Source organism: Pristis pectinata, chromosome 26 (genome assembly GCF_009764475.1).
Source record: "Pristis pectinata isolate sPriPec2 chromosome 26, sPriPec2.1.pri, whole genome shotgun sequence".
Lineage (NCBI taxonomy): Eukaryota > Metazoa > Chordata > Chondrichthyes > Rhinopristiformes > Pristidae > Pristis > Pristis pectinata.
In genome coordinates, this window is record NC_067430.1 from 23,578,619 (window position 1) to 23,596,906 (window position 18,288).

General features: G+C 41.3%; 1 protein-coding gene across 2 annotated transcripts in view; it reads right to left on the reverse strand.

Moving 5' to 3' along the window:
* Positions 1 to 11,575, reverse strand: part of LOC127583534 (probable G-protein coupled receptor 153) — a 78,327-nt gene extending 66,752 nt beyond the window's left edge. For both annotated transcript variants that reach the window (XM_052039622.1, XM_052039621.1), the window contains exon 1: positions 11,154 to 11,575. The gene's annotated coding sequence lies outside the window, so the exon portion shown is untranslated. The remainder of the gene's footprint in view (positions 1 to 11,153) is intronic.
* Positions 11,576 to 18,288: the final 6,713 nt, after the last annotated feature.

Below are 18,288 nucleotides of genomic sequence, written 5' to 3' on the forward strand. Positions count from 1 at the left end.
CAAGCCTGAAAGCACATACCACCAGGATCAAGGACAGTTTCTATCCCGCTGTTATAAGAATATTGAATGGTCCCCTACTACAATAAGATGGACTCTTGACCTCACGACCTACCTCATCATGTCTTTGCACCTTATTGTCTGCCTGCACTGCACTTTCTCTGTAACTGTAACACTATATTCTTCATTCTGTTGTTGTTTTCCCTTGTACTACCTCGATGCACTCATGTGATGAAATGATGTGTATGGATGGCATGAAAAACAAAACTTTTCACTGTACCTCAGTACATGTGACAATAATAAACCAATTTATCAATTTCTCATGAACTACCAGACACATTTTGTCAGCAAAATGACAAACAGAAGTTCAGAAGGAGAAAGGGTTAGTTGGGTGTCCCAGTTCAGGAGGTTGTTGAAGCCAAATAGGTGAAGTTCATAAAGATGATCCAAGAATGCAATGCCTGGGGCAGTGGTGGAGGCAGGTACATTGGCCAAATTCAAGAGATTGCTAGATAAGCATATGGAGGAAGTTAAAATGGAGGGATATGTGGGGGGAAGGGTTTAGATAGCTTTTAGGCAAGGTTTAAAGGTCGGCACAACATTGTAGGCCAAAGGGCCTGTATTGTGCTGTACTTTCTATGATTCTATGATTGAAATGCCTGTGCCGTCATTGCAGGTATGCAGATACCAGCAAAGGCACATAAAATATTACTAAGGCTGGACCCTCGAGTTCAGGAGGGCACTAAGGAGGGATGAAAGGAACTTAAATTACTCAATGGTAAACTTCTTACTGCTTTGGTTATAGTGCAAGCATAGCTTTGCTCATTTTCTTATCAGTACATTGTACAGAGCCCCACCAGCTCACTTTCAGCTATGCACCAGGACTCTTGATTGGGATACAGACTGCCTCTGCAATCCTAAATCTCAGCCCCTATTCTCCCTCACAACTTTATGAAGTTGTGAAGCACTTTGGGACATTATTAGGTTATGAAAGATGCTTTAGAAATACAAATGTTATCTTCCTTTCAACTGTTTAATGTTGGTTCAGAAATGTGGGCAACACTCTTGATATGGATTGAGATAGGGAACTGGCCTCTCCTGGCTAATGGAAGGACTAATTCTGACTCCATCTTTAATGCAAGGCCCCTCACTCTGTGCATGTGTTTCAGCTCCTCCCCTTCTCTGATATTCCCAGTGATTTTAACTGCTTTTCCTGTGGATAACTGTACACATGAATCAATATTCCACATCATGGCAACTGCCCTTAAGATTTTGACACACTGATTCTTTACTACAATGAAATATGCAGGGCAGACAGGATTTAAACCAACCTAAGGTGACCATGATAGTTATCAGAGTTCCTCTTCAAACATCTTTCCAGTTACTTCTGAAGTCCCTTTAAGGGAGGTATTTCATTAAAAAAAGAAAAATGAAGGAAATCTGTGTGTGTAAACGCTCCAAAGTGTTCTCCATCATTGAGAAGTTTATTTTAACAAACCAAGAGCACTCTTTCTTAAAGGAGACTGCAGTCTTTATCACTATCTCATGTAAGTGGAAAGCCTGCATGACTAATGCTTGTTTTTATGGCGAGAGTGCAATGGCAAGATGTCTTACCCAGAATGCACAGCTTAACTGAAAGCCAGCTATGAAAACCACACATAGCTCCAATCCACTCTGGTCTAAAGTAAAAGCAGCTGATGCCTGAGCTCCAGATCTAGGATTCACCTCATCACCATACACCAAGGTACTGCCTCTGGTTAAAGACCTAAATGTCTATGACAGCAGTACCTTCAGGCCAGTTATCTGTTCACAAATTAAACGATTATAATGGATGGGAATGCCCTTTTGAGTATTTGAATTCATCCAATCAAAAGCATCTTCCAATGTAGCAATCAATTAAAAGACACTTGGACAGGTACATGGATAGGAAAGGTTTAGAGGGATATGGGCCAAATGTAGTCAAATGGGACAGGCTCAGATTGTCAACCTGGTCAGTGAAGGCCTGTTTTCCATGCAGTATTGCTCTGTGATGCTAATTACTCCTTACACAATCCCTGGGGGTTGTGTCTTTACTGCTTTCTCTGAATATGTAACTCCACTCTGAGGGAGTTTCCTGTAATTAGTTCTAATATTATTGCACCACATCCTCGGTTTAGTCTTCATTTAACTTCAAGTAAAATTCTGGCTTCACTTTTTCTATTCCCTTTCTTATCTGCCATTGAGATGACCTCACTGCACTCTTCTCTCAAGTACGAAAATCTCCAAAAATATTACTTTATATTTCCTCGCAGTTCAGACTTCCCTCGAAAGCCTCCACCAACAGATTATTTCTTGATCACAAAAATTAGATGCAAAGTACTTCAAGTACCTCAAATAAAAATATCTCAAGTGCTTAGTCAATCAAACATACCATGATAGATGGCTTATCAAAAAGCCTAGGCATTAGAGGTAATGTAGAGACTGAGAGGTCTCCTGGACAGTAACTCACAGAATGAGGGATACTTTGAAAAGTACATTCCATCACAAAATATACAAAGTAAGGGATTCATTGGGTAGTTTGGAATATCCAACATAAAAGGAAGGAAGGGACTATACTGGAAGTTATCTGAGAGCTCCCACATCACTGCAATGTTTCCCCAGCCACTCAAATCAGTCACGCCTGGCAGCATTCACCTTGACAAAAATCAATCACTGATCAATTAGTTAATTTATACTTCCATCAGGTACTAAACTGGAAAATACCCAGAACACATTCCAGAGCCAACCAAGGACTACTGGAGGCCAGGACTAAGGATTTTGTGCACTCATTTCTAGTGACGCTCTCTGCAATGCTAATTTCAGCTGTGCTGCCAGGTATAAAATCACTGCTTGTGAAGAACAAGCTTAACTGACAGGTCCTAAGTATCTCATAGTGCCGGGCACACTCGATAAATTATAGACTCATGGTACAGAGACAGAGAAGGGTACCCAAGACGATCTTCATAGAGCAGGATGGCCAAACCACAGCTCACCATCTGCAAGCTGCTCCTTTATGGTTCAAGAGATCAATGGCAATCACACCCCTGTGAGCTTTAACAATCCGATGATTTTTTTGGAGGCTGTAATGTCCAGTGCTTGATGCCTTCTAACCTCAATAAACACATCTGGGGAATCCTATAACGTTAAGTGCACAGTGCCCTCTAACCTCAGCAGACTTGCCTACAAACATGCTTTTTTTGTAGTACTGCAGGATTATCATATCAGATGGTCACAGTCAGACTGTATGAGGCCACAGTGGTGAATGCATGTGACATGTTTGTGATCTCCCTGTAAAATATTTCTGCATAACACAAAGCATTACAGATTGTGCTCACAGTTAATAAGGTTCAAACGTTATTAGTCCTACATTAATGTCATGGATAAAAATTCCATCATCAAGAAACACAGGTATGAAGGAAAAATCAAATGTTTTAAGCCAGAATGAGAGGGATACTTTGCATTTACTATTAAAGATGGCAGGCTGCTATGCCTTATCTTTAAAACATTGCTCATTCCCTACAAAGTGAATAGCTTGAAAAGCCACTATGAAACTAATCACTACAAACTTTCATCCAAATATCCTCTTGGATCAGAATTAAGGAAAAATGAGGTTACCGTATAAAACCATGCCTCCACAGCCAACATTAATTTCTGTGTTCAGGAAGGAAGTGGACAGGACAACTGAAATTATGTTTGTTATATTAAAGAAATGTCAGAAAATGTTTTTTGATAGAAAATTTAAGGAGAATTTTGCAGAAATTGCTGCAACTTTAGATTCAAGTAAAACAAAACATCAGCAATTAAAAAAGCAACTTCAAATTTCCAAAAGGCTTTACCACCACCAGGAGAGAGACTTGGATCTTTCAGTAAGTAAGCAGGAAGCAGCTAATAGGAATTTAATGCATTTCCAGAAATCTGAAAAGGTGAAGTGTTATCACTAAAAACGTATATAACTGCAATGTAAGTCTTGAAGCTCCCAAACATATGAATATTATACTGTACAGCTCTGCTAACCAAAAGGTTTGACCATCCCGATAAAGAATTGCAGCATCGTTTTAGAGAGAGGTAAACTGGACAATTTATATAGAGTTACGGTATAGATATAGAAAGGGTACTCTGGACTGGAGAATGTACTTAGAGTTGAGGTGATGATACAGAGAGGAGACCATGAACAATTTATATAATGGAAGAGAGTGAAGTACCTTGGATATTTTACATGGTGTCATATATAGAGAGGGGTACTCTGGACAATTTATTCCAATTTACGTATAGATACCAAAGGTGCTCTAAATAATTTATATAAAGGTGCAGAGAATGATATATTGAAATAAGGATGTGGGGAAGAAACCGTGGACAATTTATCTTATTCAATGTATCTCTCTCTGCATCTGCACCATAACCTTAAGTAAATTATCCAGGGAACTTCCTCTGTTTCCACATCATGACACCATATAAATTGTCCAAGATACCCTGCACCATGTCTTTCTCGTGACTCTATATAAATTGTTCAAGAGTTGTGGTATAGAGACAGGGTGGAATCCCTGGACCATTACATAGAGTCACAATATGGGTACAGAGTACACTGGATAATTTACGAAGTGTATCTTACTAGCTATTTCAAAAGTGTGCTCTGTGGATCTTTATTTAATAATTCCCAGGAAACTGTCCTCTGAGGTGTACTGTATCCCATAAAGAACACCTCAATGGAAATCCTTTTCTGTTCACGTAGCATCCTTTAAGTCAGAAAATTTTCTATTCAATATATTGTATTCTGTGCTCCGCAGGGAAAACCTGTATTATGTCAGTGACAACGACTGATGTAACCTATCGAATGGTTTCTATGAGAAACCAAGCTGGTATTTCCTAGCTGGTGAGTTCCACATTGAATCAAATCTGTTCACACAGTGACGCATCACAACCTGTGCTTTGTGGACCATAGCACGCTGATACCATGCAAAGGTTCTGCAAGTGAGATTTCATTTTCTCTTTTTCTTTTGCCTCAGGTCAAGATTCCATTGAATCATCCTCCCTCACAGAGATCTTAATTAGATTGAGTAAGACATCTCACAAACCGAAAGCTCATCCACTTTGATGTATTAATAAGTAGAAGCCAATCCCACCTTCCTACTCCAAATATGGCATTAAACACTTTAACTATTCATTGCACCAACTCCTACTCATTTCCCCTAAACCTCTTTACTTGCTTCAATCTTCCCTTCAAGATTCTACATACTTTTATTTTGTGACTATATTGTGACTGAACTGGTCTTTTTTTTAGATCATTCTTTTCATCTTTAACATTAAGCTATACTTATAGATAGGCATTCCTGAGATGCCAGCAAGTTTCATAGCCCTACAGTTGCCAGGAAGTTTATGCACAACAGATCTGTGGATACAGTGTGGAGAAGGACCACTGTGTAGGGTTCTGATGCCACTGGACACCAGTGGGCTGGGTAACAGCCTTGCAACCGCTTCATGGATGCATTGTTTAAGAAGCAAACACGAGTGGTGTACAGACATTGTAAGAGAATGTATTGAATTGATGGTACAATGATCACAGAGGAAGATATGTCCCAATTGTATTTACCTTATGTATTATGAATGAAATATATTTTTGGAATAAAAAGGACATCTGGGGATATTACATCACAGACCTAGCACACAAAGCCTTGATACATTATCAACCTCAATGCATCTGCAGATGGAGGAATTTGGTCTCTATTCATTGGAGATGGTGACTTCTGCATTTGTCTGAACAAAGTAAAAGTGACTTTAGTTTGTTGCATTAGGAAATATTAACCCTAATGCCTCGTGCCCTGGGAGTTATTAATTTTACAGCCTGATGCATTCACGACTATTAATTCAGCATAATCTAGACTAGGGAACAGTGGTATAGAGGTTAATTTACTGAGGCTTCAAGTCCAGAGAAATAGAACATAGAACAGTACAGCACAATACAGGCCCTTTGGCCCACAATGTTGTGCCAACCTTTAAACCTCACCTAAGACTATCTAACCCCTTCCTCCCACATATCCCTCTATTCTAAATTCCTCCATATGCTTATCTAGTAATCTCTTGAATTTGACCAATGTACCTGCCTCCACCACCGCCCCAGGCAGCGCATTCCATGCCCCAACCACTCTGTGGGTAAAAAACCTTTCTCTGATATCTCCCTTGAACTTCCCACCCATTACGTTAAAGCCATGCCCTCTTGTATTGAGCATTGGTGCCCTGGGAATGAGGCACTGGCTGTCTATCTATTCCTCTTAATATTTTGTACACCTCTATCATGTCTCCTCTCATCCTCCTCTCCAAAGAGTAAAGCCCTAGCTCCCTTAGTGCCTCCTCATAATGCATACTCTCTAAACCAGGCAGCATCCTGGTAAATCTCCTCTGCACCCTTTCCAACGCTTCCACATCCTTTTTATAATGAGACGGAAGTGTGGTCTAACCAGAGTTTTATAGAGCTGCATCATTACCTCGTGGCTCTTAAACTCAATCCCTCGACTTATGAAAGCTAACACCCCTTAAGCTTTCTTAACTATGCTATCCACCTGTGAAGCAACTTTCAGGGATCTGTGGATATGGACCCCCAGATCCCTCTGCTCCTCCACACTAACCAGAATCCTGCCATTAACTTTGTACTCTGCCTTGGAGTTTGTCCTTCCAAAGTATACCACCTCACACTTCTCCAGATTGAACTCCATCTGCCACTTCTCAGCCCAGCTCTGCATCCAATCAATGTCCCTCTGCAATCTTCAACAATCCTCTACACTATCCACAACACCACCAACCTTTGTGTCGTCTGCAGACTTGCCAACCCACCCCTCTACCCCCTCATCTAAGTCATTAGTAAAAATCATGAAAAGTAGAGGTCCCAGAACTGATCCTTGTGGGACACCACAAGTCACAGCCCTCCAGTCTGAATGCACTCCCTCCACCACAACCCTCTGCTTTCTACAGGCAAGCCAATTCTGAATCCACACGGCCAAGCTTCCCTGGATCCCATGCCCTCTGACCTTCTGAAGAAGCCTACCATGTGGAACCTTGTCAAATAATCCATGTAGACCACATCTACTGAACTACCCTCATCAATCTGTCTGGTCACCTCCTCAAAGAACACTATCAGGCTTGTGAGACATGATTTTCCCTTCACAAAGCCATGCTGGCTGTCCCTGATCAGCCCATGATTCTCTAAATGCCCATAGATCCTATCTCTAAGAATCCTTTCCAACAGCTTGCCCACCACAGACCTCAGGCTCACTGGTCTATAATTCCCTGGACTATCCCTACTACCTTTTTTGAATAAGGGGACAACATTTGCCACCCTCCAATCCTCCAGTACCATTCCCATGGACAACAAGGATTCAAAGATTCTAGCCAAAGGCCCAGCAATCTCCTCCCTCGCCTCACAGAGCAGCCTGGGGAATATTCCGTCAGGACCCAGGGACTTATCTGTCCTAATATTTTCTAACAGCTCCAACACGCTCTCTTGATATCAACATGCTCTAGAACATTAACCTTACCAACACTGTCCTCAGCATCATCAAGGCCCCTCTCCTTGATGAATACTGAAGAGCTAGAGAATTTAAATTTACTTAATTAAAAATAATTAGATATTTTAAAAATAAAACTAAATTCATTACTGATAACCATGTAACTACTGCATTGTTGTAAAAATTCATCTGGTTCACTAATGCCTTTCAGGGAAGGGAATCTGCTGCCCTTACTGGGTCTGGCCCTTATGTAAACCCAGACTCAGCACCACATTGTTCATCCTTAAGCGCCCTCTGATATGGTCTGGTAAGCCATTCAGTTGTTTCAAGAGCAGGTTGAGACTGCAACCTTTGAACAAGACAGTTCACTGCCATCTCATCAAGGGCAATTATGGATAAAAGAATAAATGCTGGCCTCCCAGCTACCCTACATGCCACAGTTGATAAATAATGGGGCATGGTGGCTCGACGGTTAAGTTACTGAACCATCAGCAGCTCGACCATTGATTCAGAGACATGAGGTTGAATCCCACCTGGGGAATGTAAACTCAAACAATTAATTAAAATCTGGAATTAAAAGAAAACTTCTCAGTAATGGTAAGCATGAAACCAATTGACTGCTGCAAATACCCATTTGGGAAGGGCCCTTCAGGGATAGAAATCTACCATCTTTACTCAGTCTAACCTATATGTGACTCAGGCCCACGAATAGGATTTCCTCTCAACTGTATCCTCAGTTCAGGAACAACTTGGGATAGTCAATAAATGCTGTGAATTAATTTACAAAAATAAACGGAGCTACTGATTCAATGTCAGCAGCACTTGAATGTAATGTCTTCAGTGCTAGGGGCACAGGTATATACAGATTTAATGTCAATCTCATCGTATTACAAGAACCAGCACACACATTCCAAACTCTTCACAAAGGTAGTCAATAAACACGAAGCAGGAACTAGAACGTTTAGGGAGGTGACTAAATGCAAGTTTGAAGAGATAGATATGGTCGTGCATTTGAAAGTAGATTGTGATGCAGGAAGCAGAAGGATTCAGGCTCAGAATTCCAGAGACCAGGAACATGCTCAGGAACAAGAGCTGTACAATGAGGCTATCTTACAACTGGCAAAGGCGCGAGTGGGGACTAAGAAAATATAATTAGTATAAAAGCAGAAGAAATGGGAGCAGGAGTAGAAAATGCGGCATTATAAACCTGCTTCAGCTTTCAATTAGAACCATAGCTACTCAAATCCTGGTTCAGTTGCACCTTCCTGCCTGTTCACCCAATCCCTTGACTCTACAGTTGTCCAAAAATCTATCTTGGCCTTGAGCTTGCTCAGTGATTCAGTTTCCATAGTCCTCTGAGGAAGAAGATTCCAAAGCTTCAAGACCCTTCCTCCTCAATTCCATTTTGAAATCACCAACACCTTATTTTGAAACTATCCCCAGTAGCTGTAGATTCTCTTATGAGAGGATACATCTTGTTAGCATCAATCTTGTCAGACCCCCTCATTATCTTATATACTTTAATAAGATCACCTTGCATACTTCTAAACTCCAATGACTATAGGCACATACCTTCCTCATAAGAAAGCTCCTTCATCTCAGGAACTAATCTAGTGAGCTTTGATAGAACTGCCTCCAATGCAAGTATGTCCCTCCTTAAATAAGGAGAACAAGTGTATGCAGTGCTCTGAGTGCAGTCTCACTAACATCCTGCACAGTTGTAGCAAGAATTCCCTACACTTCTTCCCCTTTACAACAAAATCCAACACTCCATATGGCTTCCTGATCACTTCCTGCAGCTGCATTTTAACTTTCTGCATTTCATGCACAAGGACATTCAGATCCCTCGATACAACTGCATTCTTTCTCCATTTGAAAAATATTCTGCTTTTCTATTATTTCCACCAAAGTAGACAACCTCACATTTGCCCACACTAAACTCTATCTGCAAAACTTACTTAACCTATTGCTGTCCCTTTGCCTGTGCCCTACTACTTGCTTTCTCTCCTAACTCTGTATCATCAGCAAGTATGGCGACAATGCTCTTTGTACCTTCATCGCTGTCATTAACAGATTGTGCATTGTTGAACATCCAAAAATGATCCCTGTGACATCCCACTTCTTACAGAGAACCTGTCTGAAAATGGTCCATTTGAACTTGTCCCGTTTTCTGTTAGTTAGCCAATCCTCCATCCATAATATGCCATGGTATCAGTGAGGGATTGACACACACCAACAAGGTTCACAAACTCACTGTGGCACTGAGATGGCGGGCAACCCTATCTGGGTGATGTGTGAGCAGAACTTAGTACAGGAGAAGATGTGGGCTTTGGGAATCTAGATGCATTGGTTTCCTGTGTTGAGTGGAGTTCTGGGGACTGGCTGCAATTCCGGATTGGAAGTAATAACGGTATCCGTGGCAACACAACAGAAAGATTAGAGTGTACTGGGGCAGGGTATCTTCCCAAGGTGGAACTCAAACAGAAGATTGAATGAAGAGTATTCACACTGATAGGTATTATCTTCAAACGCAATATCATAAAGGGGTATTAAACTCAGTGCCTTAAGTGGTGGGAAATGTACAGAGTCTGATGCAGTGTGATAGAATTCTATTGCAAATATTAATACCTGCTAAGTAAAATACATCAGTTACCAACTGGAAGGGAGATATCTTTCAAAGTACACAATTTGGGCGGTTTCTGGGCATCTGTCTCCTCCTTTACTCGACTCACATTGTGCAAATTGCAAAAATGCAATCTTCCAGTAAGAGATTGAAAGGAGTGGGAGGGGCCAGAACTGGTTTCTCCAGCCCCTCCTACAGTGCTATAGCCGAACCAAGGGCCATCCTCCAGGAAGACGAAGGGGCACAAGGGTGAGGAATGGGTAAATTAAACCGGGCGCGTGCTTGGCCACGGGTACGCGCAGGGAAAAAAACCCCGCGAACACGCATCTCAGCATCAAAACATAAACGAGTGAGTTTGTGGGGAAGAGCTGAGGGCAGGGGGCGGGAGCGGGAAGAAGCACATCTCGGGACGTGCCCGCCAGGTTAACCCGCCTGTGCGCGCACGGGAACGCGCCTGAGGAAGAAGTGGAAAGAAGAGAACCAGTTAATTGCACGCAGTTTCTGAAGGGTGCATCTTCCACACATTTAAGGCGGTACTGAAGAAAGATCATGTAAAATAATACCAATAAAAAAGAAAGCTCCTTCAGAATGTAAACTCCAGATATTTGAATACTGTAAATATTCAACAAATCCCAAATTATACTGCTAAGATGTAACTTCATTTTTTCCAAAGATATGCAAATATGGTGTTTATATTTAATGCATACTGTCTCTTTGCAGTCCTGTGATTTTGTACACCACATTAGCACTAATTTTCGTCATTTAATTTATTGCACTGAATCAACTTTCCCTTCGATTTATTTTTGGAGAACCAGCACTTGTTTCAAAAAAACATCTTGGAATAGGAATCTGAAAACACAAAATGTAGCCCATCATCACCGTCGTAATATAGATATTTCATTTAGGGACTCGGTCATGAAAATTTTCTCTGAAGTGAAATAAATAGTTCTGCACAACGATTTAGAAAATTGCAACCGGTGTAGAGGAGAATCTTGGATATTTTAAAAGAAATAATTTACCTCGAGAGACTTATGTCAGCTGAGGGACACCTCCACGACCACTCTGCATCAATTCCTTCTTCTCATCTAGCTCCCAAATCTCAGATCCAGCATTTTCTGTTGTACAGGCAGGGGTAGACATGGGCATTCACCCAGCTCCCAGAGCGGCGATTATCCCGTTGAAATCAGCACAGCCGCGTTACTGGGCACCCGCTCGCTCGCTCTGGTCCAGTCATTCATTCCATTCACATACAAGCAGCCAGGCGAATGCACGGGGAGCAGCCCTGAAATCTGAGGTCCTCCCCCACGCTCTCCCTCTCCTTGCAACTGTTGTCTCCTCTGCACTGACGATGAAAGGGTTGAACATTTGCAAGCCCACAGCCGACTGGAGTCATCAGTGAGGGGTGGACCCGCAGTCAAGGGCGGTGAGGGAACAGAGTGAAGATCAGACCTACGCTGGGGGGAGTTCTTTTCCCCCTTAAGTTCTATTAAGCGCATGCCCAGGAAACACTGAGAGCGCGCGCGCGTTCACACACACACACACACACACACACACTGTCTGCCCTCTTGCTGTGCAATTCGTCCATGCCCAGGCATTTCTCAAGAGTATTCCAACATTTGACACAAGATGCATTCATTACAATTCGCTTCCCCCGCCCTGCACCCACTCCCCATACAGCTCCCAGCCCGGTCTATGTGAGGCATACACGGTTACTTCCGAACTGAGGCAGGACTTCAGCTGCAGCTTGGGAGGGAGGACATGAAGGAAGCGTTTCCTCCACTGGGGATTCCTAGACTCACGGCCACGTATGAAAGGGAATCACTCCGTGGAACTTTCTTTGTTCCAGGGAGTGGTCAGAATGTCAAACCGTCTACCACATGGAGAATTTAGAACACAACAATACAGCACAGGAACAGGCCCTTCGGCCCACTATGTTGTGTTTAGCTAATTAAACTAAGAATTACACACCGAACTAAACCAATCCCTTCTGCCTACACAATGTCCATATCCCTCCATTCACTGCACATTCATGTGCCTATCTAAGAGCCTCTTAAACACCTGCATGGTATCTGCCTCCACCACCACCCAGGCAGTGCATTCCAGGCACCCACCACTCTGCCTATAAAAACTTGCCCCACACCTCTCCTTTGAACATCCCTTCTCACCTTAAATGCATGCCGTCTGGTATTAGACATTTTGATTGAGGGAAAAATATACCAGCTGTCTGCCCTATCTATTGCCTCTCATGATCATATAAACTTCTATCAGGTCTCCCCTCAGCCTCTGCTGCTCCAGAGAAAACAACCCAAGTTTGTCCAATCTCTCCTTATAGCACATGCCCTCTAGTCCAGGCAGCATCCTGGCAAATGTCTTCTGCACCCTCTCCATAGCCTCCACATCCTTCCTATAATGGGGTGGCCAGAATTGAATGCAATATTCCAGATGTGGCCTAAACATTTAACCAGATTTGAGGCAAATAACACAGGTTTATGAAGGGGAAGCTAGAGAGAAAAGAATAGGCCGTGCAGATCTGGTTCCATGCAGGGGCTCTTTCTGTGATGATTGGTTGTTGGAGGAGGCTTTGGGGGAAGGGAGGGTGGCTTACTCTTGCCTCTGGATACAAAGTCTTGGATCCAACTTCCACTCAATTAGCAACTGGAGGTTTTGTCTAACAGTGAGGGAGTGCCTCACTACCAGAAGTGTAATCTTTCAGCTCAGATATTAAACCCAGGTCCTGTCTGACCTCTGGGCAAGAAAGCTTCGGAGCAAAGCCATTCCCCACAGTATCTGGCCAATAATTACCTCTTCTTTCTTTGCTCTAGAAGCAGGTTATTTGGCCATTATCACCTTGTGTTATGGGATCTTTTCTGTGCCAATTACCACCTGTTTCCTGTATTCTAATTCCTAAATGGCTGGAAAGAAATTTGAGAATCCAAATATTACCTTCTATTGAACAGAAAGTAAGCACAGCACCAAACGAAATATTTTTCACTGCTGCTTAGTTTCTTTCCCAAACAGACATTGCCCTTTTATTAAGGTATAGCTGAACAAACTATATTTTAGCTTGAGGTTTTGGTCTGATTCCGATGCTGACTCATTTCAACTGAGGTACTGCATCATGTTGGCTGAGAGGTATTTGCTAAATGGCTCATGTATCATATTATGGTATGTAATTGATGTTGGTCGTTCAGAGGCACCAAGTGAGCATTCAGCAGTAGGTGAAGGGACAGATTATCTGCAATTTACATCCTTGAGAATTTATTCTTTCCAACAGCAGCAGGGTTAGCTCAAAGAGACAGGGTCAGTATTGAGAGGGTACAGAGGGAGGTAAGTATTGAGCAGGGTCAGCTCAAAGAGACAACAAAACTGCTCCTGGCCCTGATGTCCTAGATTGCAGCAATTAGTAACATTCAAACCATCTCAGGCCACCAGGCATTAACTTATTTTGCGCACATGCGCATTATGAAGGTGCACAGCCTGCTGAGAAACCTGCTGGTAAACTGAAATAAAGATGTAATTTCAGATCAGGGCATTTTAGCATTTGTGTGTGTGTGTGGGAGGGGGGCTACATGAGGAAGGGGTAAGCTATAAAGGCTAGAAACACTTAGCAAGTCCGTTAGCATCTGTACATAGTAAAGGCAGGTCACAATGTACCCATTCAAGTGAAATTTTCCTGTCTTTATTTTTCAGACTCCATTGCTTTCGTCACATGTTAAGACTTATAAGCAAGGGTTGCATAATATCCTTTTGCAGTATTCTAAGCTGCCTAATTACTCTAAATATTATAGATACCATACATGGTCACATTCAGACAGAAGTTCTATCCCAGTGTCTCAGTTCTAGCTCCCTACTGCACCATATGAATGCACCTTTGAATGTGATTATTGTCACTCAAGGAGCTGAGATGAAACTATCCAAACTCATTTCACATAGATGCCTCACAACTAGCAATTACTATGTTTTATTACACTGGCTGGTATTTGAAGTCAAGTTCTTGCAGCATAAAGCCATTGCCTAATCCTTTATACTGCCCGTAAAATTCATTTCACTCTCAATGTAAAATGGAACTTTTAGTAAAACAGCAGCTTTTTAATATACTGTATTTTTAACTGTGGGGACCACGCTAATATTTGGAAAAGAAAACATTTGGAATAAAAATAGCTGGAGAGGGCAATATTTTCAATGTGGGACCAATGATAACTGTTAATCATTTCTCCAGATCACTTACAAGATCCTAGTGAGTCTCTGCAAACAATAAAAACAATTTTCAGGACATCCTATATGCTCCTGAGGGCGTCCTGTACATTGTAAGTACTCTTGGGGACCTCCAGTACATGCTATCACATTTATGGAGCATCTGATATATGTTTACACATTCCTAGGAAACTCCTGAACACCTTCATGAGATCTTGGGCATTTATGTACATATTCAAACCTACCTGGGGACCTGTGTACATATTACATTACTCTTGAGACCTCCTGTGCGTATTAACACATTCCGAAGAAGCCCCTTACAAACTAACGTGTTCCCTTGGACTTCTTATATCTATTTTCACAATCCTGGAGGTATCATTTATTTACTAATGTATTCTGGCAAATATTAATGCACTTCTGGGGAACAATTCCCTTGAAGAAGATTTAATTTCATGTAAAGTACATTGAGATATTTTGGCATTGTAATACATTGCTACAAAAATACTAGCCTTTGTTTTTCTGCAATTTAGTCAGAACAAAACTTAACCAAAATAAAAACAGAAAATGTAATCTGTCAAATGTTAATTCCTTGTTCAGGTTTTGACTCACCTTGGAGACCTATTCAAATCTCTGGGATTCATTTTCTTAAATTTCAAAATTTATTAATACTGACAATTTATTCTTTTGTTCTTTCAGTTTTGGGAAAGCTTTGAGTAAATGGGAAATACCAAGTATGGAGTGAGTGAGACAAAAATGTGTCCCTGTGCTAATTACCACAATTGCTCCCTGTGAGAAAGAGTTCCATCCTCCCAGGTAAAGTTCCTTCTCTCAAATTCCCTGTTTGATTTATTGATGAATTATTATTCTCGTCCCTATTTTTGGTCTCCCACAGTCCCTATAAGCTTGACAGATCAGCTGTCACCTTTTAAACATCATTGTTGTTTGGATCATTGTAAAATATCAATGTATCAGAACCAAAGTGGGGAGAATATGCAAATGTACCTCTTACTTCATTGGTCATGTGTGAATAAATACTTCTGATGCTTGTTAGTAAACTGAGGCACAGCTTCGATCTAACTACATGTGCATACAGCACAACTGGAGCTGCCAATTGGATCTTTTTCTTCATAGCCCTGGATTTGTTTCATTTTTAAGAACAAATGAAAGTTTCTATTGAATTCCATTCATTGCACTTTAGATCATAATCTCTCATGTAAAAGTATTCTTCACATTTTCTGCTTGCATTTTATTTCATTATTATTTGAAACCTCTGGCATAGACAAATAATACTTCATAAGTTCTACTTGAAATAAGTTCCCTTTCCACAAAGGCAAAATAAACTTTGAGCCCTTTAGTCAATCAGATAACCAAATCCCATCCTCTTGTGTTCCACTATCTCTACCGATGATGCAAATTGGGATGCAGAAGAGACCAGAATTAGAACAGTACAGAAGGGTTACTGGAAGGGGTCAAACAGGTAGGGAGAGTTAAAGGCAGGGAAGAAATTCAAAACTGTGAGATAATGTGGTCTATGAGCAAAGGAGTGATCAGCAAGCGGTATTCAGTGAGTGTTAGGACACGGATGCGCTTTATGTTAATGGACTGGAGTTGGACCAGGAGTTCAGAGTTCAGGCTTGCAGTAACAAAAGCATGCACACTAATCAACTGTTACTTCTTGATTAACATTACACAATGAGAATTCCAAAATTCAGTTCAGGGCAAGCAAACCAGACCCCACCTGATTTTACATCTGACAAAATCAGTAGATCTTCGCCTGAGTTCCTGAGTTACATTTCCTTCACACAAAACCATGCAGCTCTGGTGCAGCTCTGGTGCTACAAAGTACATGTCACCCCTTACTCTCCTGATCCTTGACACTGTCCTGCACTCTTGAGACTTTAGCCCAGCCCCAGCATTCCCATTATCATCAACCCACCTTATTTTTTCCCATAATTATCAATGATCACTAGAATTATATTTATTACATTTCATTTTACTTGTGATCCTGGGTTGATGTAATAAATCTTGGAAATCTCTGTTAAAAAAAACTAGTTAAATGGTCTTCATGCAATGTTATTGATTGAATATTTACAGCATTTAACTTTAATATAGATATTAACTTAGCTTCATCATAAAAGGAGTGCAAATTCAAGCAGTTAAGAACTCTACCTAGACTGAAATACATTAACAACATATTTAGCTCCACACTGAAGCACTTTCCTGGGGCAGTTCTGTGGCAGTTGATTTTTAAACAGGGCAGAGAAAATCTGTCAATTCTCAGAACTAGTCAACCTGTTAGAACAGATTAAGACTTCTGAGCAGAGAACAGCCAGCAGCTGACTGTGGATTCAAATTATGTGATATCTGGTTAACAGCCTCATCGCTAACCCACATCTGACTAGTGCCAGAATCAACTCTATGCAAAGTAGCCGGAGGATGACTCAAGAACACTCGATCTTTTCCACTAAATCTTTAACACGAGGCAGAGTTATAATTGACTACTCCCAGATTCATGGCCAGACGTCAGGATACAGAGTCTGGGCAGTTGGCAATCTGATCTTTAGAGCATGTGACATCTGTGACCTACAATGAATCCTGCAATGAGATCAATGGAGTACCAGTTTATTAATGTAACATTATATATAAATTTAGCCTTTGAACAATATCAGCATTGTTCATATCATTATTGTAAGGAAGTCCAGCTGGGATTACAATGAACAATTTGTTAAAGCTGTTTATTCTGACCAAATTTAGAACCTGATACAAACTCTATTTACAAGGCTAATGTTGCACAGATGATGTTCCAATCCCTGGATTCTTAGTAACAGCAGATTCAATCCTACTGTCTGGTTATACTAAAAGATTATAAAATAGACAAAGATGGATAAAGCTATTTAGTCCCGTTTAGCTCATCTTTTTCAACAATATTTCCAAACCTGTAGCCTCTACAATCTAGATGGTCACCAACCCAAGTTCCAAATCTCCCAAGTCACACATTATCCTAACTTGGAACTATATCACCATTCCTTGGGTCTACAGCCGGGAACTCCATACCTATCAGTATTTGGGATTACCTTCACCACGCCTATATAAGCAGTTCAAGAAGCCAACTTCTCAAGGAAGACTGGGGGAGGGGGCAGGGTAGGGGGCAAGTAATGTCAGCCGTGCTGATGTTGCTCACATTCCAGTTATGAATTTCTGAGAATCAAATCTGAGTGCGAAAAATCATTATTTCTTGAACAAATTAACCCATGATGTCTGCTTCCAATAACCTACCCAAACAACAATTCCAAGCCTTGATCATGCTTTGCACTGTTTTAAAATTCATCCTCTTAGCTGTGGATATAATTCCATTTTTCCAGTGTAACTTCAACAGTTAAGGCTATTTACACTGCACTCACCAGTTTCCAAGCATCTGCTGCTGAGGTTAAGAATCTCTCAGATTCTTTGCTTACCTTGATGCAGTTTTCCACTTCTATTAAAGCTTTACTCTTCAATATCTTGTTTTATTTCCAAAGGAACCTCTCTCAGCCAACTCCGTCCAACAAGCTCTGGTTTCTTCAGTCATTTCATGGACCAGATGCCTGACGTTTCCATTATCTCCACTCCTTGAACTTGACCTAATGCCACTGTTGTTAGGTGTGCCCTGGCTGGGGCTATGAACATTGTAAGATTTTCCAATCCCATAGTACCTCTCATGGTTGAAGTTATCAGATTTCTGTAGTACATGGAACTGCACGGCTCAGGAACAAGGCCTTTGACCCACGATGTGCCGACCATGATGCCAATTTACACTGCACATCTGCCCACACATGGTCTATATCCCTCTATCCTGTCTAAATAAAGCAGCCAACATAATCAAAGACCCCTCCTACCATGGTCATTCTCTCTTCTCCCCACCTTCCATCGGGCAGAAGATACAAAAGCTTGAAAACACCTACCACCAGGCTTCTATCCCAC